The sequence below is a fragment of the Lissotriton vulgaris genome, chromosome 1_1 (assembly GCF_964263255.1).
Source record: "Lissotriton vulgaris chromosome 1_1, aLisVul1.2, whole genome shotgun sequence".
NCBI lineage: Eukaryota > Metazoa > Chordata > Amphibia > Caudata > Salamandridae > Lissotriton > Lissotriton vulgaris.
Window position 1 is genome coordinate 1,627,588,998 of NC_141685.1, and position 20,741 is coordinate 1,627,609,738.

General features: G+C 51.0%; 1 protein-coding gene across 8 annotated transcripts in view; it reads left to right on the plus strand.

Annotated features, from left to right (window-relative positions):
- Positions 1 to 20,741, plus strand: part of SBF1 (SET binding factor 1) — a 1,591,024-nt gene that overhangs the window by 416,033 nt on the left and 1,154,250 nt on the right. The gene's annotated exons all lie outside the window — the stretch shown is intronic.

Below are 20,741 nucleotides of genomic sequence, written 5' to 3' on the forward strand. Positions count from 1 at the left end.
GAACAATATTAAGCATTACACCATACATTTCCATATCTAAGCGACACACGCCCCCACCCGTAAGTAGAATACAACCAGGATACATCTGCCAGCAACAGCCTTCAGGACATCCTGTAATGCGGGTGAAACATTATTCATTCGAATAGTACTATGTCCTTGGTCCATTAAGCCATCGTTTTCAGGGCAGAAAGAGTAAACAGCATATATAAAACCAAGAACCCCCCCCGCAGCCTTCCAGCACTGCCCGTCATATATGCTCTTAGTAAAACAGCCTTCCATCATATAGGATTCCTGTAAAAAGGCTCTCCAAGGAGCAGGGCTCTGTGTTTCAGAGACCACTGCCGCAGCCCTATAGCGAGCACAGATGGGCGCATGGCTGGTATAGATACACTCTAGGCCACCGGGGTGCTGAATCTATTGAGCCGATCACAAACAGTAATCCCCCGCCCCCCCCAACTTGCGCAACTTTCCACTGGGTTCAAGCCACAGAATAACTTGGGGTCATACAGCAATAGTAACAAACCAGCACATAGATAGATCCACAGAACTGCAGTCTCTCTGAGATCCCATCCACCCCGACCACCCCCCCTGCCTGCTCCAAACCCCTGCATATAGGTCCCTTCGTTCAACCCCCAGGGAGATCAGTAGGCACGGCCGGAGCATCCAACCACAATCCTCTATATTCAGCCCACCTCTTCCATATTTTATAGTGTTTACGAAGGCATCCACGGGCCAGGAAAATTGGTTGCTCCAGCCCCATATTAAAGTCGAGGCAATTTTTCCAGGCCGATAGTGGTGGAGCCTGGGCGTCCCTCCTTCTCCGAGCAATGTCGCGCTTCGCCAAGGTAAGCCCGAGGAGCAACAAACGGAGCTTGTAGGCATTGCGCCCGACCCCCTCCATAACATGTAAAAGAGCAAGCTGGGGCGTACGCGGAAGCGCCCACCCCAGAACCTCCGCCAGGCACGAGAACACCCCCGCCAAAATCGATCTAACACAGAGCAGGACCACACCGTATGTAGGAACGTGCCTTCCTCCCGACCACGTCGAAGGCACTCCAGGGAGGCCTCCATACCCGCCCGCCACAGATGGACCCTAGTAAAATAGACCCAATGTAAATATTTAAACTCAATAAGTCGGAGATGCATGGCTATTGTGGCCCCCCGCGTAGCGGCCAGAGACTTTCTCCAGTCTTCCTCTTCCAAAGCGCCTACGTCGTCCTCCCACTTCTTCCTCAACCCATCCAAAGTCGGCGCACTGTGAGTGACCAGTGATTGATAGATCTTCGAAATCTTCTTGGTCTCCAGATCTCCCATGAAGACCTTGACCTCCAGGGGGCTAAACTCCAGAAGTGTGGCAATACCCTCCAGACAAGGGGACAACGCATGACGGAGCTGTAGGTAGCGGTAGAACTGAGTCCTAGGCATGCCAAACTTCCTCTGGAGCTCCATAAAGGACTTGAGGGTCCCATGACTGACCACATCACCCAGGGTCGAAACCCCTATGGCATCCCATCCCTTAAAGCCCTGCAGGGCCGCCAGCCCTGGCAGGCGCCCATTGTGCCACAGCGGAGTCTCCCTCGTAAGGGTATTTCACCACCCTATACGCTTCAATGATTGTCTCCAAATGTGGAAGATTAGCCGTGTAGCCGGCGGTAACCCCTTCAGCAGAGGCGCCGAGAAGAGCGTGGTATGCAGGGTATGCGGATCCATCAGGTGGCGCTCCAGCACGTACGCTGGGTCCCCCCTGTCCCCATACCACCAGTCATTCAGCACAAGGAGGTGGGAAGCATGGTAGTAGGACAGGATATCGGAAGTCGCCAGTCCACCGCAATAAGTGGAGAGAAAGCATTTGCGTATTGCCACATGTGCCACTCCGCTCCCCCAAAGGATCTGCCCCAGCACAGAAGTCACCTGCTGAAACCATTTAGGCGCAATCGGATATGGGTGGTTCTGTAATTGATACAGCATCCAAGGAAGTGTGACATTTTAAAAATCGCAGATCGGCCATAGATGGTAAGGGACATGCGCGACCAGAGGTTCATATCAGCCCTAGCTCGTTCCTACACCGGCGCCAGATTCCTCTCCCATGCCACTTCCGGCTTGTCCGAGAGGAAAACCCCCAGATACTTAAGACCTCCATCGGCCATCCGCAGTGCAGAGGCCCAAGACCCCACCAACCCGGGGTCTTCCAGGATCCACAGGGTGGACTTACGGGGGTTCATATACAGCCTGGAGGATTCCCCGAAGATGCTCATAATCTCCAGGATCCTTGGACCGGACTTATCCAGCTCAGTTAAAAAGAAGAGGACAACATCGGCGTAGAACGCGATCCTGTTGGAAATATCAGGCGCCCAATCCAGCCCTTTCAGCTGCGCATCCATACGCACCCAGGCCGCCAGTGGCTCCATCGCTAAAGCGAATAGATATGGCAACAGAGGGCAGCCCTCTCTGGTTCCGTGCCTCACCGAGAAGCTGGTAGACGTAGCCCCGGCCACTCTGACTGATGCCGTAAGATCGGTATATAAAAGAAGGATGTACGACAGGAACCAGGAGGAGAAATTGAGTCTTTGTAGTAGGGCAAATAAGTAGACCCAGCTGAGGGAGTCTAATGCCCGGTCCATGTCCGCGAGTAGGAAAGCGGCGGGGACTCCAAACCTCCTGACCATTGCCAGTGCCACTTGTGCCCTCCGGATATTATGCTGTGTCGCCCGTTTGGGCATGAAGCCCGCCTGATCCGGGTGTACTAAGGCTGATATATGTGACAGGAGGCGATTTGCCAAGGCCTTAGCCAGTACTTTGGCCTCCACATTTAACAGCAAAATAGGGCGATACGAGGCGTGCTGCTCGGGCGGCCTGCCCGGCTTCTGAAACACGACCACCTCCGCATGCCGCCAGTCAGGGGGGAGCCTGCCCGCCTCCCTCGACTCCTCCACCACAGCTCGATAGTGTGGAGCCAGCTGGAGGAAGTACCTCCTAAAGAATTCACTGGGGAACCCGTTCAGGCCAGGCGCTTTTCCCGCATTAAGCTCCCCCAGAGCCCCCGCCAAGTTCCTCATCCGACAGGGGAAGGTCCAATTGCTGTCGTGTCTCGTCGGAAACTGCCTTGGGCAGGGAGGTCGGCGATAAATCTATCCACCCATTCCTCAGCTATGCACTCCTAGGGGGCATATACTGCAGCGTAATAATCGACAAAACTGTCTGCTATGGCCTGGGGGCCCACTAGTGGCGCTCTGAAATCATCAACGACCCCCGGAAGGGCCTGGGGACTAAAGGCGCCTTGACAGAGCCTATGCAACATTTTGCCGGATTTGTCTCCCCACTGGCAAATTCTGCTACGCGTCGCCAGCCACACTTGCCTCGCCTCCTCCAGGAGAAGGGCGGCATAGGACTGCTGTGCCTGGAGCAGACGTCTCACCTCTCCACCCCCATCCGCCCCCCCCACTCTGTCGTTCCAGCTGTTTAATCTCCGCTTCTGCCCGGACAAGCTCCTCCCGGCGCTGCCGGCGCGCTGACGCACAACAGGCGATGTCCAGACCCCGCAGGGTGGGCTTCATTGCTTCCCAGACCGTTGCCTCTCCAGACACCGAGCCCACGTCCGTGGCCAGGAAGTTCGCAATCGCCTCCCCCATGTGATTGTCATATTCTTCGTTCAGTAGATGCCACACCGAGAGGCGCCAGCGGAAAAGTGACCGCCGCCCATACATTTGCAGCACCACATAAATTGAGGAGTGATCGGACAACCCCCTTGGTGAATACCAGCAGACACCACCCGCGAGGCCTCCCCTCTAGGGACAAAGAGGTAATCCAACCTGGAAAGGACGCATGCACCGATGAAAGGTAAGTAAACCCTCTCTCATTGCCATGATGAAGTAGTAACGTGTCCACCCAAGCAAGGCTAGAGGCCAGTGCGTGTAGCTTCGTGGGTTGAGTACCCCCCCGGCCCTCACCTGTCCTACTTCTGTCTCGGGAGAGGTCCATGACATCATTCCAGTCCCCCCTACGGCTGAAATCCCCTCAGGCATGTCGGACCATAACGTCAGCAACCGCTCTACCAAATGCCACTGCAGAGGAGGAGGGGCGTAAACACAGCCCAGTACTATTAGAACCTCCCCAATGGTTCCCCGGATAAAAACATAGCACCCCTGCCCATCCACCCACTGTTGTGCATGCACATAGGGGACCCTACGGTGTACAAGAATGGCAACTCCTCTGGACCCCTGTGTAAAGCCCGCATGAAAGATCTGTTGGTAGCCATAGCGCTGTAAACATAAAACCTTGGTACCCATCAGGTGTGTCTCTTGCAAGAGGAGATCATCTGCCCCAACCCTCTTGTCCTGGCGCAGTACCGCTCCCCATTTAATTTTATCAAGAAGCCCTCGGTCATTCCAACTGACTATGCAGAGTGTACCCACGGATCCTGGGACAGTCAGCAACTCACTAGCCATCCAAGAGCATGCAATCCTTCCTCCCCATCCTGCGGACCAAATAAAGAGTTGTCCCTCCAAATGAAACCCATTGCGGAAGCGCAAATCAACCCCGCAACCAAACCGCCCCAACCCCCAACAACCCCCCCCCACCCCATACCTCAAAAAACTCTGAAGTACCTGTCGCGGTGAGACGGGATCCAAGCCCCCAACGGGGGACCCGGGCCTATCCCACCAATGGATCCCTAACTTACCACCCATGACAGTCCAACCTGCTGCCTACAGGTGTTGAGTCAGTAGGGTACGAGTCCACATTGGAGCTCCCTCAGAAGAACTGGAAAAAAGTGTTACACATGGTCCAGTCATGAGGACTCTTCCGCACGATGACTGCCTGCTGGGGCGGATGCGCCAGTGTCTTGTATCTGTTACTCCGTATCTCCCTCCAGCGCCGGACTACAGGACAACGACAGCCTCTGGGAACGAGATTGTCTGTTGCCGCGCCTACGAGGTCTCTGTGAGCCCTTCCGCACCCATTCGCTCAAGGAAGAGTCCTGAGTGCAGGCCAGGTGGCGTGTGGGCCCTTACACGTAGAGTTTCATCCGTCCACTTGAACACCTCCTCTGGGGAGTCGAAAAACATGGTGCAAGACTGAAACACCACGCGGAGGCGCGCCGGGAAAAGCAGGGCGTAGAGCAGTTTGAGCTCCTGCAGCCGGGCCTTGGCTGCTAGGAAGTACTGACGCTGCTGTTGTAGAAGGCGCGTATAATCGGGGAACACCATGATGCAATGGTTGTCATAAAGCAGCGGTTCCTTGACGCGAGCCTGTTTCAGGATTGTGTCTCGGTCTAAGTAGTTCAGAAGCCTCGCTATGACCGGGCGAGGCCGGGCTCCCACCGGCGGCTTCTGAGCTAGCGCCCTGTGCGCCCGCTCGATCACAAAGCAGCGGGATAGGGTCTCCGGAGGGAGCCAGCCCTCCAACCACTGCGTGAGGAACCGCTCCATGTTACCAGATTCGCATCCCTCCGGAAAACCCACGAAGCGCAGGTTTTGCGCCGGGCCCTCCCTTCGGCATCCTCAACCCGCAGCGCCAGGCCCTTCTGAGTGCTCTCCAGCTTCGCCACCTTCTGCTTGATGATAGTGACATCGTCCTCTACACTCAACACTCGCGCCTCCGTTATGCGGGACACTGCGTTGCGCAAATCCTGTCGCAGCAGCATCACCTCCGACCCAACAGCGCCAATTTTAGCGTCCAGCATGTCTCTCGATTGGGTGATTGCTGCCAGCAACGCTGCATTGTCCGGCGGGGCCACCTGCGTAGAGCCGGCCGCACCGCCCGCCGTCCCCGGGCCAGTGAACTTGTCGATGGGCCCATGCGTGGCTGGGCCACTGCCTCCTTTGCCCCTCGTCATTGCGAGCGCCCGCTGGCACCCCGCCTGGGCCCTCCGGGGCGGACCGGCCACCAACTCTCTCGACCACTACAGTCTGGGCCACCGCCGGTCACAGCACCCCCAAGCACCAGCAGCCAGCGTCCCCAGTACCTGGGGCAGGAGCGTATCGCGGTCGGGCCACCTCCAGAGAGCAGGTGTCATCGTCCAGCAAGGGGAGATGGGGGGGTCCACACCACCAATGCCGTCTCCGCGGCCGCTTCACAGTACAGTCACCAGCAACCACTGGACGGCGTCCCCTCCAGGGCTCGCTTACTACCACTCCGTCGCGTGGACGCCACCGGAGCAGACGACCCCAGCAGCCCCTCTCGTGTCGCCACCAGCAACACTGGGGGGCCGGCCCTTCGCGCCTAGGCCCCGGTGCGATATCTGGACAGCGCCTCAAGGATTCAGGCCGCGCCGCCGGCCCCTGCGGTGTCCGCCGCCCCTCAGCACACCAACGCAGCCCGATCTAGCCGCCGACCACCAGATCAGCCACGGAGAAAGCACTGCCAAGAGGGAGGGAGCCCCCACTCGCCACCCCCAGCTTCGCAGCCACCACCACCACAGAAATCAAAATGGAGGATGTGGCCCTCCGAGCCCCTGCTGCCGCTGGCCCTCCGTTGGGGCCGGCGCTGGGCGAGGGCGCCCCCTCGTCCGCTCCACATCAGGGGGGTGTCACCAGAAAGGGTCCGGGCAGGTCCGCCCCCGCAGAGACCCGCTGCCACCAGGCACCAGCCACAGGCCGGCCGCCGTCACTCGCCTGTCGGCCGCTGCCCGCCATGCTTTCCCGGGTCCTCAGTGCGACAGCCACCGGCTTCACACGCGGCTGCCAGGCCGCGATCCTCGGGAGCAGCCGCGCCGGCTCACAAACTCGCCAGCTGCTCAGAACGGGCAACGAAGATTCGCCGCTGGTGTCGGGCGTCGGTGGGCTACCTCCAGGACCAAAATCGTGTCAGAGGGAGCCAGGATAACTGCAGGATCACTTAAGGGCTGGACGTAGCTCTTTAGCACGCGTCCGCCATGTCGGCCCGGTAAGCCACGCCCCCCGGGGTACCCATCTTTAGTCCTGCAGCACCCAATGCCCAAGAGAGCCTGGTAGTTCACAGGTTGACCAGCTGACTGAATCCCAAGATTTTTCTGACCACCCTGATAGACATAGTCGAAACACATGGAAACTTTTGTGACACACATGTTCTCATCTGCTAGTCTTGCCCTTCGGTCCGTAAACTCAAGTTGTCCCCTGGGGTCTTATTTGCATGTGTTATCGGACATGGTGGCCGATATCATGCCAATGGTCCCAGACAATCTTCAGGCCGAACTTCAACATTCTAGATAGCTAGGACGCTGTGAAATGCGTAATTAGTTCGAGCCTGGATACCACGGGCTATCTGGATAGGGCACTTGGTTTCAGTGTGGTGCTTCAGGGGCATGCCTGAATACGCTCCACAGGCTTCTTGAGTGACATCCAACAATCACTCATGGACATGCCCTTTACAGCTTTCATCACTTCGGATACAAGGGGAACACAGCATTGAAGTTCTTCAAAGAAAGCAAGAGACCTGGAACTGGCACTCTGCATGCAGTTTTCCCAGGGGTATCATCTCTTTTGAGCTTTTGGAAGTTGTTTACAGCACGTGCCACTTCAGACCTTGGTAGGGATCTGGCCAGCAGCATCCTGGCCTCCGTGGGCAATGAACTACCCTATCTCCCGCCACCTTCCACTGCTGCAAAACCCCTTTGGCTTGCCCTGTGGTGTTCTGTTACCCAGTTGGAGGCCAGAAGTTATTACCTCTGACAGGTGGGTGCTTCAAATTGTCAACCTTTGCTTTACCCTACTTTTTCTTACTACCCCTCCCAGCATGCCACCTACACCACAACCACTTGTCCATTATCTGGAAAAAAAAGTTCAAACTCTCTTGGAAAAGGAGTGAGCTATATAGAGGGTGCATACATCTGAAGTCTGAACTGGTTATTACTCTTGTTACTTTCTGACGTAAAAGTATGGAGGACTGCCTCCTATTTTAGATCTCTGCCCCCTGAAATTTTTCCTCAAGGACAAGTTCAAGATGCTCACTTTCTGGTCTAAGTTCTGTCTGCCCTGTGTCCAGGCTACTGGATGGTCGCCTTTGATTTGCAGGACACCTTTTTCCTCATTCCCGCCCTGCAGTTCCACAGATACTACCAGGGATTCCAAGTAGGGGACAAGCACTTTCAGCTCCTGGTGTTCCCCTTTGGCATTACCAATGCTCCTGAGGTGTTTTTACATATAGTATTTACATATCTTGATGATTGGTTCCTGGAGCATTCTTGCCTCAAACCTCCGTGGACTGCCACCCAACGACAGCCAATCCCTTAACATTACTGGGGTTCTCCATCAATGTACCAAAGTCACATCCAACTCCTTTGCTGAGGATTCTTTTTATTGCAGCCATCCTAAACATGATGATGTTTTGAGACGTGTCTCCGCCTGAACAAGTCCCGGATACTCTGATCTATATTCCCAAATGTGTTAGCCCATGACCTGGGTCTCAGTGAGAGAACCTCTGAGGCAATTTGGCCTCCTAGATCTTGCTTGTGGACCACTCAAGGTGGCACATGCAGGCTCTGCAGTGGGATCAGAGGTCTCAGTCCCAAGCATATCTTTTGGATTCCATCCAGGTATCAGAGAATACTGAAAATTCTGTAGTGGCGGTTGCTGGGCCACAATTGTACCAACTACAGACTCCCTCTTCCAAACCCACCCAGAGTTTAGTGTTGTGATGGGTGCATCGATGCTATGTTGGGTAAGCCATCTAGGAGAGGTAGAGATCAGAGGACTGGTCTCCAGCAGAAACAAACCTCAATATCTACTTGTTTGAGTTGTGGGTGATTCGCTTGGCATTGAAAACCTTTCTCCTGTCCATCGAGGGAGATTGACTGCAGGTTCTCACAAACAACACTACTGCCATGTGGTACTGCAATAAGCAGACCGGAGTGGGGCCTTGGGTCCAATGCCAGGAGGCTCTGTGCCACTGGAAGTGACAGGAGGGTCAGGGCATCTTCTTAATAGTGCAACAGCTGGCAGGAACTTTAAATGCTAGGGGCGACAAACTCAGCTGCAGTTGCCTAGTGGATCAGGAATAGCGGCTGCACTCGGAGGTGGCACAGGGCGTCCTCCAATAATGGGGAGAATTTTGGTTTACACTTTGTGCACCCCCAAGAATGCACATTGTCCAAACTTTTGTGCATTGGAGTTCCCAAGGCAGTCCTGCTGGATTTCTTGGTGTGAGGCATTTCATTCCTACCAGTTGGGAGGGTACTGCTTTAGTGTCTGATGAGGATCTGCGATGAGAAGCACACGTCGAACGAACAAGTTATTTATTTTCTGTATCTCTCTTCCTGGTGGATACTTTGTCTAATTGCAGATGCATCCCTGACCCTCCCTCCCTCCCCATTCAGTGGAATGTTAAATTACACATCTGCACACTGTCGCAATCTGATCACTGGGGCTCTGCCTCCAACGGCATAGGCGAGTATACAAAAGAAACTTACATTGACTTATGGAGGTGGCAGCTATATTTGGGCCCAACTTCTCTTCTGGGGCAGGACAGACCCAAAGCAAAGGTGTACAATAGCCTCTACAGTGCGCGCAAGAGAATTACTGAGAAAAATCTCTGGTGCTCTGTCACACTGCCTGTGCCCTCAATTGACATACCCGATATTCTAAGTAGTTTGCGTGTCCTGTAGGAACTCAGAACTGGATAAAGGATGCTAAAGTGCCAGTCTTGCTCTCATTCATAGTCTTATCCAGACATCCAGGATTGATATGGAAGAAAAGGAAGCGCCATTGATATCACCACTGAAGTCCAACAGGTGGCTAGACTAACTTAGACCCACACCTACACCCAGATCCCATGCCAGGAATCTCAGAATAATCTTCGACCGCAAACTGAACATGACCACACAAGTCAACACTGCCCCTGCATCCTGCTTTCACACCCTGAAGATGCTGAGGAAGACCTTCAAGGGATTCCCAAGAAAAACCGTCACTCACACCCTAGCTACGAGTAAGTTGGACTATAGGAACATCCTCTGTGACGGGATCATTAAGCATTTCACTAGAAGCCTACAAACCATCCAGAACTCCGCAGCCAGACTCAAATCACACCACACCTCAGGGAACTACACTGGCTCCCTGTATACAAACATGCTCAGTTTAGACTCCTCAAACACACATCTAAGGTACTACACAACTTAGGCCCCACCAACCTGAACAGTGCATCTCCTGCTGCTAACCATCAAGACACCTCCACTCATCAGGACTTCTATTCGCACATATCCAGCGCATACATTTAACCAGATTAGGAGGACAAACATTTTTTTACATCGCTCAAAGCGTGGAACGACCTCCCACTCTATATTAGAGCCGCCTCCTCCATTCTTGAATTCTACAAGAAGCCGAAGACCTGGCTTTTCAATCAACCAACCTACCATAGGCAGGGCTGGGCACACTCACCTGCTCAGCACTAGGATACTCTGTCAGATGATAGTGCATATTACAAATACACATAACATAACATCAAGCTGTTGAAAGATTGAGGCAGAGGCTGGTGAGGAGTAGCATTGTGAATGTAGAGCAGAGAGAAGAGAAGAGTGCAGGTGAAAGACTGGAGGAGAATAGAACAAAAGCTTTAGAGCAGAGACAGGAGGAAAGCTGAGTCAGAAAAACAGAAATTGGAGCAGAGTAGAAGAGAGCGAAAAGAGAAGAAGAGAGCACAGGTGGTGGAGCAGAAAATAGAGGAGAGTGGATACCAGAGGAGGTGGCATCAGGAGAGAGTAATGAAGACATGGTCGAATGCACTAAATTCGGAGCCTACAATTTAATTACCACCACTTGAGTCATGGAGTCCTCATAGTTACAGCCTTGGGAAATGGCATTGGCCCCAGGCAAGTAGTGGGAATCTTGTGCAATATATAGCGGATCAGTCTAAACCTCCCAGAATTCGAGGCACAGGAGTGATATAATCCAGTAAGCACCTTATCTGGGAAAGGAAAGGAGTTCGGTAATATCAAACAATCATTTTTAGGTCTCGGCTAGAAGCGCGTTCTCGCCGAGAACTATAGTCGTCGGCTCAGCCGACAATGCGTGGAGACTAGAGCTGGCCACACGCGCAGCATTGTCAATGGGAGAGGAAGATACAAGAGCTGGCCACGCGCGCATCGGATTTGGTCGCGCGTGTGAGTCAGTCTCCAATTTAGTCTCGGAGCTGCTGATGTGCACGCTCACGGCGACGGCGTCTCCGCCGAGCTCCACAGCCCCATGATGACTCAGCAATCTTTTTTTTTCTTTGCAGCTCCAACTCAGATTAACCCCCAGACACTCCACTTACATGAGTCTTTGTCCACACAGCTTGGCGTACTCATGTTGTTTTGTTTGCTCTGCCCCTAACTCGAGCAATACATTTCAGACTAAGCTGCAGTTATTGACAGGCTTTGTCATTACAGTAAAGCGAGGCAGCACCCCGCACACTGTTTCAGCAAAGCACACATACCACATTCAGCTAAGACGCCGAAAAGGTAACTTTCTTATTTACACTGCTGGCGATAGGGCGTACAGTCTTTTTTGTTGTGCACTTTTAATTAAGAATGCTCCGTGCACTAGTTTTTAAGCAAGGTGGAATATGAGCATGGGTGAGCACACAGCACTTCACAGCATTAAGACACTTTGGAAAGCAGGTTGCATTTTTAATAGGGACACACACCGATAGCGGCAGACTTTTATCACAATATCAATTCTCGCCTTAAGACAGTACAAACGGCATGAGAGTATTTCGGATACGTGCATTTTAATTTTGGCTCTGCGTGGATTATACTTAATCTTGCACCTTGCGTGAAGGACCAGGTAAAGATACCTTTAAGTATAGCACTGACAATGACTTTATATTGTACATGTTATCTGATAAATAGGAACTTCCTTCTTCCAATCCTGAGGAGGCTCACACTAACGAGGGGCCGAAATGCATTAAACATTTTCCTTCAGAGGAGTCATCCAATCTTTAATATACTAAATAACTTTATGGACACATAACCAATAGCCTAAGGACAGGAGTGTCCTGTATGTGACCCATTCAAATAACTACCTCCCATGTGGACCGCACAGTAAATAAGGGGTGTAATCACGTTGCTCAAAACAAACGGAAGTCTGAAGCAAGATTGTTTTCATTTTAGTTGTTATATGTTTTTGTGTTTAACATCATGGTGATTGCTTTCCTTTATTTAGTTTTAACAGATATTCCAGGTATTAAGTGTTAGGAGTGGCGATCACGCCACAATTAAGCAAATGAAATGTGTACTTTAAAATCACACTTATATACCAGTGACTAATTTAAGTATTCATTGTGGTACTAATCTATGTTTGATTTCCCCCCACAATATACCAAATTTATGTTAAGGATTTTAAGTAATCACACTTTGGACTTCATTCATGAGTTGTCATAGAAAGGTCATCATTTTTAGGAGTTTTTTCTACCTGGATGCTGTCACATTATTTAATCTTGAAGACAAATTGAGCAAGATTATCAAACAGTTGTTTGGAGATGTATAAGGTAGCACAGAAAGCTGAAAGAGATTGTAGTATTGATACAGTATGGAATAGCTCTTTCGACAAGGTCAAAGCTTGGGATATATAATTAAACAAGCATTGGAAATGCAATAGGTCTCACATTAGGAAAGTTTGAGCTATTGGTCTTATAAATGATTTTTTTTTATTTATGTGTTTTTGAAAATAGCTTAATTAATAGCTTTGTCGTTTACAATGCCAATAGTTTTAACTTTCGCAAATGTGACACCTATAGCATTTGTAATGCAACATGTTTTGTATTTACGTGACTTAGATGTATTGATATTACAAATAACAATGGATTTAAATTTTTTTAAATAAGTAATACTTAAATAATTAATTTAATTTGTAATGTCATTAGCTTTAAGTTTTGTAAATAACTTTTGTGAAGATTAAGTGTTTTTTATAGTGACGAAAATCCAAGAACAAAAGTGAAATATTAACATGTTTCTAGCTTGAAAACAGCTTGAAACTGAGTGATGGTGTGGTTGCGCTGAGTGATGCTGTGGCTGCGCTGAGTGATGCTGTGGTTACGCATAGTGATGCTGTGGTTGCGCTGAGTGATGCTGTGCTTGCGCTGAGTGATGCTGTGCTTGCGCTGAGTGATGCTGGTGATGCTGTGCTTGCGCTGAGTGATGCTGTGCTTGCGCTGAGTGATGCTGTGCTTGCGCTGAGTGATGCTGTGCTTGCGCTGAGTGATGCTGTGCTTGCGCTGAGTGGTGCTGTGCTTGCGCTGAGTGGTGCTGTGCTTGCGCTGAGTGGTGCTGTGCTTGCGCTGAGTGGTGCTGTGCTTGCGCTGAGTGGTGCTGTGCTTGCGCTGAGTGGTGCTGTGCTTGCGCTGAGTGGTGCTGTGCTTGCGCTGAGTGGTGCTGTGCTTGCGCTGAGTGGTGCTGTGCTTGCGCTGAGTGGTGCTGTGCTTGCGCTGAGTGGTGCTGTGCTTGCGCTGAGTGGTGCTGTGCTTGCGCTGAGTGGTGCTGTGCTTGCGCTGAGTGGTGCTGTGCTTGCGCTGAGTGGTGCTGTGCTTGCGCTGAGTGGTGCTGTGCTTGCGCTGAGTGGTGCTGTGCTTGCGCTGAGTGGTGCTGTGCTTGCGCTGAGTGGTGCTGTGCTTGCGCTGAGTGGTGCTGTGCTTGCGCTGAGTGGTGCTGTGCTTGCGCTGAGTGATGCTGTGCTTGCGCTGAGTGGTGCTGTGCTTGCGCTGAGTGGTGCTGTGCTTGCGCTGAGTGGTGCTGTGCTTGCGTTGAGTGGTGCTGTGCTTGCGCTGAGTGGTGCTGTGCTTGCGCTGAGTGGTGCTGTGCTTGCGCTGAGTGGTGCTGTGGTGATGCTGAGTGATGCTGGGGTGGCGCTGAGTGATGCTGGGGTGGCGCTGAGTGATGCTGGGGTGGCGCTGAGTGGTGCTGGGGTGGTGCTGACTGTTGCTGGGGTAGTGCTGAGTGGTGCTGTGGTGGTGGATAGTCGTGCTGTGGTGGTGCGAAGTGATGCTGTGGTGGTGCTGAGTGGGAGATGGAGAGAGGGAGAAAAAGGAGAGCAGGGAGAGGGAGAGGGTAAAGAGAGGGAGAGAGAGGGGGAGAGAGGAGAGAGGGGGAGAGAGATGGAGACGGGGAGAGAAGAGAGGGAAGAGAGGGAGAGAGGGAGAGGGAAGTGAGGGAAATGGAGAGAGGGTAGAGGGAGAGAGGGAGGGGAAGAAGAGAGGGGGAGGACGAGAGCGAAGGACGGAGGGGAGAGGGGAGGGAGAGAGAGGAGAGCAGGCTGAGGGGGAGATGGGGAGAGGGAGAAAAAGGAGAGCAGGGGGAAGATAAAGAGAGGGAGAGAGGAGAGAGAGGGGGGAGAGGGAGAGGGTGAGAGAGGAGAGAGGTAGATGGAGAGAGGGAGAGTGAGAGAGAGAGAGGATGAGAGGGAAGGAGGGAGAGGAGAGGGATTGGAGTGAGAGAGAGAGAGGGAGAGAGAGAGAGGAGAGCAGGGAGAGGGATATTGGAGGAGAGAGTGAAAACCATGTTATCGACTCCAGCACCATGAAATTCCAGGAAGGCACGTTTGGTTTAGGAGCTTGATGCATAATAAAACAAAAATCACAGACGCATTACTCCACTTTAAGCCTGCAGGAAAGAGAAGATGACGCCGGTGTCTGTGTGTTCCTTTATAAGGTGCACATTTTGAAGGTGGCTTATCTCCTGTGCACAGCATCACAGCTAGCCCGCTATAATGTTAAAACACTATTCTGTTAGATGGTGATCATTACTAGATCATGATCCATTTGGTGAAGTGCGAAGTTGCACTAGCAGTAGTACAAAGCTGGATTATTAAATGTGCTCAGGTAGTAGACCGTGGCCGTAACGGAAAAGGGTGGCCAATAACGCTATAAGGAGCTGGTGAAAAAAGAAAGAAATGAGCACTACAAAACATAACATAGACAAATCTGTTCTACCAAACGTAACATAGCGCTAAGTATAACTTAGCTTAACATCTGCGCTCCGCCCCTGCCATTCTGTGCAAGCGTCTCATTGGGGCACATTATAAGACGGGAGCTGGGGAAAAAAGAAAGAAGTGAGCATTACAAAACATAATAGACAAATCTGCAATACCAAACATAACATAGCGCTAAGTACAACTTACCTAGACATCGCTGCGCTCCGCCACCGCCATTCTGTGCAAGCGTCTCATTGGGGCACATTATAAGACCGGAACTGGAAAAGAAATGAAATCAGCATAACAAAACATAACATAACGCTAAAAACAACTTACCTTGCCATCGCTGCGCTCCGACACATCATCCTGTGCAAGCATCTCATTGGGGCACATTATAAGACCGGAGCTGGGGAAAAAAGAAAGAAATGAGCATTACAAAACATAATAGACAAATCTGCACTACCAAACATAACATAGAGCTAAGTACAACTTACCTTGACATCGCTGCGCTCCACCACCGCCATTCTGTGCAAGCGTCTCATTGGGGCACATTATAAGACCGGAGCTGGAAAAAAACAAAAGAAATCAGCATTACAAAACATAACATAACGCTAAAAACAACTTACCTTGCCATCGCTGCGCTCCGACACCATCATCCTGTGCAAGCATCTCATTGGGGCACATTATAAGACCGGACCTGGGGAAAAAAGAAAGAAGTGAGCATTGCAAAACATAACATAGACAAATCTGCACTACCAAACATAACCTAGCGCTAAGTAAAACTTACCTTGACAGCGCTGCGCTCCGCCACCGCCATTGTGTGCAAGCGTCTCATTGGGGCACATTATAAGACCGGAGCTGGAAAAAAACAAAAGAAATAAGCATTACAAAACATAACATAACGCTAAAAACAACTTACCTTGCCATCGCTGCGCTCCGACACCATCATCCTGTGCAAGCATCTCATTGGGGCACATTATAAGACCGGAACTGGAGAAAAAAGAAAGGAATGAGCATTACAAAACATAACATAGACAAATCTGCACCACCAAACATAACATAGCGCTAAGCACAACTTACCTTGACATCGCTGCGCTCCGCCACCGCCATTCTGTGCAAGCGTCTCATTGGGGCACATTATAAGACCGGAGCTGGGAAAAAACAAAAGAAATAAGCATTACAGAACATAACGCTAAAAACAACTTACCTTGCCATCGCTGTGCTCCGACACCATCATCCTGTGCAAGCATCTCATTGGGGCACATTATAAGACCAGAGCTGGGGAAAAAAGAAAGAAATAAGCATTACAAAACATAACATAACGATAAAAACAACTTACCTTGCCATCGCTGCGCTCCGACACCATCATCCTGTGCAAGCATATCATTGGGGCACATTATAAGACCGGAGCTGGGGAAAAAAGAAAGAAATGAACATTCTCCAGTATTACATCTTTCATAGATTCACATGCTTGTATCTTCCCCGTCGTCATGGTGGGAGTCTCATGGTAACAGAATGACCAAGCAGTATCATAGAGAAGAAAAACTGCATAGAAAATCCCCATAGGGGCTGTATTATTTGGTAACCAGACCATTTCTTTGTTTGGTCCAAAAGCCAGCCAATCAGCATTGCTGCCCTGCCCTCACACTCCCCAGCAGAAGCTTCCTGCCTCAGATTTCCAACCGCCTTCGTGTGAGAAAGGAGTCTCCCTGAGCTCTGCTCAGTTTTTCTGTTCCTGAGTGAACTTTTGACCCTTTGGAATCTTGTTTCCTGTCTGCTGGATTAAGGTATTGTGTGTACCTATTTTTCTCATTATGGCTGAAAGCTCTAAAAAGAGGCTGTCCAGGCCTTGCAGATCCTGTGGGAAGGCCAGACTTTACTCTGAGGACCCACATAAGGACTGCCTTTACTGTCTCCATCCAAAACATGTGGCGAAAGACTGTAAACTCTGTAGAAAATTTTCTGACAAAACTAAAAGAGACAGAGAGGCTAGATTGCTGTTATGGCTTCAGAAGAAGGCCACATCAGGCTCAGATTCTGAGGAGGAATCTTCTCATTCAACTCCCAAGAAAAAAAAGGCCTCTGTTTCTGTGGAGAGAGTAGAGTCTAAAAGGAGTAAATCTAAGGAGAAATCAACCTCATCTCTTCCTATTACTCCTCTGGAAAAGCAGTCAAGTCTTAAAGGGCCTGGGTCTGCGCCTTCGACCAGCTCCCTAGCTTCTGCTCCAAAATCTGTGGTGAAGACTTCAGCTCCGTCGACGACTTCTCCGTCGTCGACGACGACGGCTTCGTCGACGATAGGATCTAAAGCTACGGCGACGACGTCGACGACAACAACATCGACGAGTAAAATTTCACTGTCGACGAAAAGACCGTCGACGACGACTCCGTCGACGACAAGTTCGACGTCGAGGATGTCGACGGGGGCCCCGTCGACGATGGTCACGTCGACGAAGGCTCCGTCGACGAAGGCTCCGTCGACGAAGGCTCCGTCGACGAAGGCCCCGTCGACGATGGTTCCGTCGACGATGGTTCCGTCGACGATGGTTCCGTCGACGATGGTTCCGTCGTCGGTCCCGTCGACGAAAATCGTGCTAACATCTGCAAAAGCATTTATATCACCGCAGTCGAAGACCATGATCTCGATCCGGTCTTTTCAGTCGACCAGGGGTTCGGCTACTATCAGTAAATCTGCAGAGTTCACCTCATGGACAAAGATTTCTCCTTTGCCACCATCCTCATTGCTAGAGCAGGACTCCGATGGAGAGGAGTCCTCAGGTGCCGCCTACAGTCCTTCTCAGCTTCAGATAAAGAGCCAAGACACGGACGAGGAGGAAGTATATTCCTTCAAGGACAGACCCCAATCTTCCAGATATGAGTCATTTCAGGAATCTGGTGATTATGATGAGGAGGAGGAGCAGCATGAGGACTCACGTGAGGAGGAACGTCAAGAGACGGTTTCCATACCTATCACTCTTGTGTCTGACCTTAGGTTGATGATAAACGACTACTACCGTCGTTTCCCAGAGGCGAATACCTTGCAACCAGCTACGCAGACGCCTTCCTCGCAGACGCCTAAAGCACCTGCTTCACAAGAACAAGGGGTGAGATCACCGCAAGTGGTTACTATAAGGGATGACCTAACGGAATCCGACGAAGATGAACAGCCTGAAGAAGGAGAGCTTGTCCATGATGCTTCGGGGCAGGAATGGAATGAATACATTTTACCATCGGCTTCATCACCTGTCCCACTACAGTCTACCTCCCCTCCTCAAGACATCGGAGGCTTCCATGATATCATGGAAAAAGCGGCCAAGAGATTCAATCTGGATGTGGAAGTGCAAGAGACGGATTGTTTCTTGTACGATTTCAAAGATGATAACAAAAGATCGCTTCGCTCAATTCCGATTATCCCTCATATCTGGGAAGAGGGCCTAAAGATTCTGAAAACACCGGCGTCTTTAGCGGTTTCAGTTCCCCGAATTGAAAAAAAGTACAGAGCACCAGAGTCCACAGCAGCCTGCCTCATTGGGCACCCCAGACCGGAATCAGTCGTGACGCAGGCGGCGCAGAGAAATTCAAAGAACCCGGTGGCTACTTCCCTAGTGCCACCAGACAAGGAAGGAAGGAGAATGGATGGTACAGGTAAGAGGTTTGCGGTCATGGCAGCCTCTACCATTAAAGCGGCAAATGCAATGGCACTGATTGGCCGTTACAACAGACAAGTGTGGTCCGATCTTGCACCCATACTTTCTGCACTTCCGGAAGATAGAAAGGAGGAAGCGGCAGCCATCCTTAAAGACGGAGCTAAATCTGCTGCCGAATCTATCGACATCGCCATGGATGTCTCGTCTATGGCCTTCAGGCAGATGGCTGGAGCGGTTTCTCTTCGCAGGCAGGGCTGTTCCAGCGCTTGGGTCTGAGGACCAACTTGGAGAAATCCTCGCTGACTCCGGCCCAAGGCATCCAGTTCTTGGGGGCATGGATATGCACCAGAGCAGGGAAAGCCTATCCTTCCGAAGACCGAAGGAGAAAGATCATGGGGCTAACGGCATCACTTCAAACAAAAAAGTCCACTTCCGTGAGGCTGTACAAGTCCATGTTGGGGATGATATCATCCTGCATCCCACTGGTGCCAAACTGTCGCTTCGAATGAGGCCTTTGCAGGAACAACTGGACGAGCAGTGAGTCCAATCCAAAGGAACCTTCGAGGATCGCATTACCATCACGAACCGTATGAAGGTGGCCATGTCATGGTGGAAGGTTCAAAAGAACTTGGACCAAGGCTTGAGCTTTATTCCTCGAGATCACCACTTCGTGATGACAACGGACGCTTCGCTGAAAAGATGGGGTGCGCATCTTCAGGAGCTAGAAATTCAGGGCCTTTGGTCAGATGGGGAAGCTCAGCTTCACATAAACATGTTGGAGCTAAAAGCGGTGTTTCTGGGGCTTCAAGCATTCCTTCCCAGAATACGCCAATCGTCAGTACTTATCCAGACGGACAGCACCACGACTATGTTTTACTTAATAAAACAGGGTGGAACGAGATCCAAACAGCTGTCGACATTGGCGCAAAGAATCTGGAAATGGCTGATATCCAACGGCATTTCAATTCAGGTCCAGCATATACAGGGAGTCCTCAACACACGGGCAGACGCCCTGAGCCGCACTTCCAAGGTGACGCACGAGTGGGAACTGCACGACACTCAGATTCGCAACTTGTTTCAAAGGTGGGGCACCCCCACATTAGACTTGTTCGCAACAAAGCACAACTCAAAGTGTGTCCAATTTGCGTCCAGGTACCATCAACAAGGTTCCAAGGGAAATGCATTTCTCATGGACTGGACAGGAAGATTTGCCTACGCCTTCCGTCCGTTTCCGGTGATACCGCGAATCCTGCGCAAGATGAGATTAGAACCGTGCCATGTCATACTGATAGCACCAGTCTGGCCAAGACAGGCATGGTTTTCAGACCTACTTCAAATGTCGAAGGGCAACAAGATCCAGCTTCCGACATTTCAGAACCTCCTCTCCATGAAAGAAGGGCAGATTCTGCACTTGGATCTGCAATCGCTAAAATTGTCAGCATGGAACCTCATGAGCGGGAATTTCAAAATATAGACATTCCGCAGGAATGCAGGCATATTCTTTCGCAAGCCAGAGCTACATCAACAAACAAAACATATGCAGCGAAATGGACCCGTTTCTGCCACTGGTGCAGCAGTCAAAACTTGCATCCGTTTGAGGTGCAACCAGAAGGTGTCTTACCTTACCTGCTGTCACTTTCTAAGGCAGGTCTGTCGCATGCCTCGGTCAAGGTACACCTGGCAGCAATATCACGCTTCAGGCGGAAGCCAAATGAACCATCTCTCTGGTCTTGCAGGATAATAAAGGAATTTATCAAAGGACTTTTTAGAGTTTTCCCACCCATCCGGCGCCCACCAGTACCGTGGCACCTCAATACAGTCCTATCGCAACTTATGAGGCTGCCTTTCGAGCCTATACACAAAACAGACTTACAGTTCCTGTCATGGAAAACAGCCCTTCTGCTCGCGCTAACATCAGCAAGGAGGGTTAGCGAAATCCAGGCCTTCTCAGTGGAGGAACCCTTCTTACAATTCCGTCAGGACAGGGTTATATTAAGAACAAATCCTACTTTTATTCCCAAAGTGACAACGTCTTTTCACCTCAATGAGCCTATTATTTTGCCTACTTTTTTCAGCAATCCCTCATCGGAAGCAGAAAGAGCCTTACACTCTCTAGACATCTCTAGATGCCTAAAGTTCTACATTGAACGGACAAAAACGTTCCGCAAGTCCAAGCAATTATTCATTGCATTCGAAGGACAAAGGAAAGGCCTTCCCTTGTCAAGACTGAGTATTGCCAGAT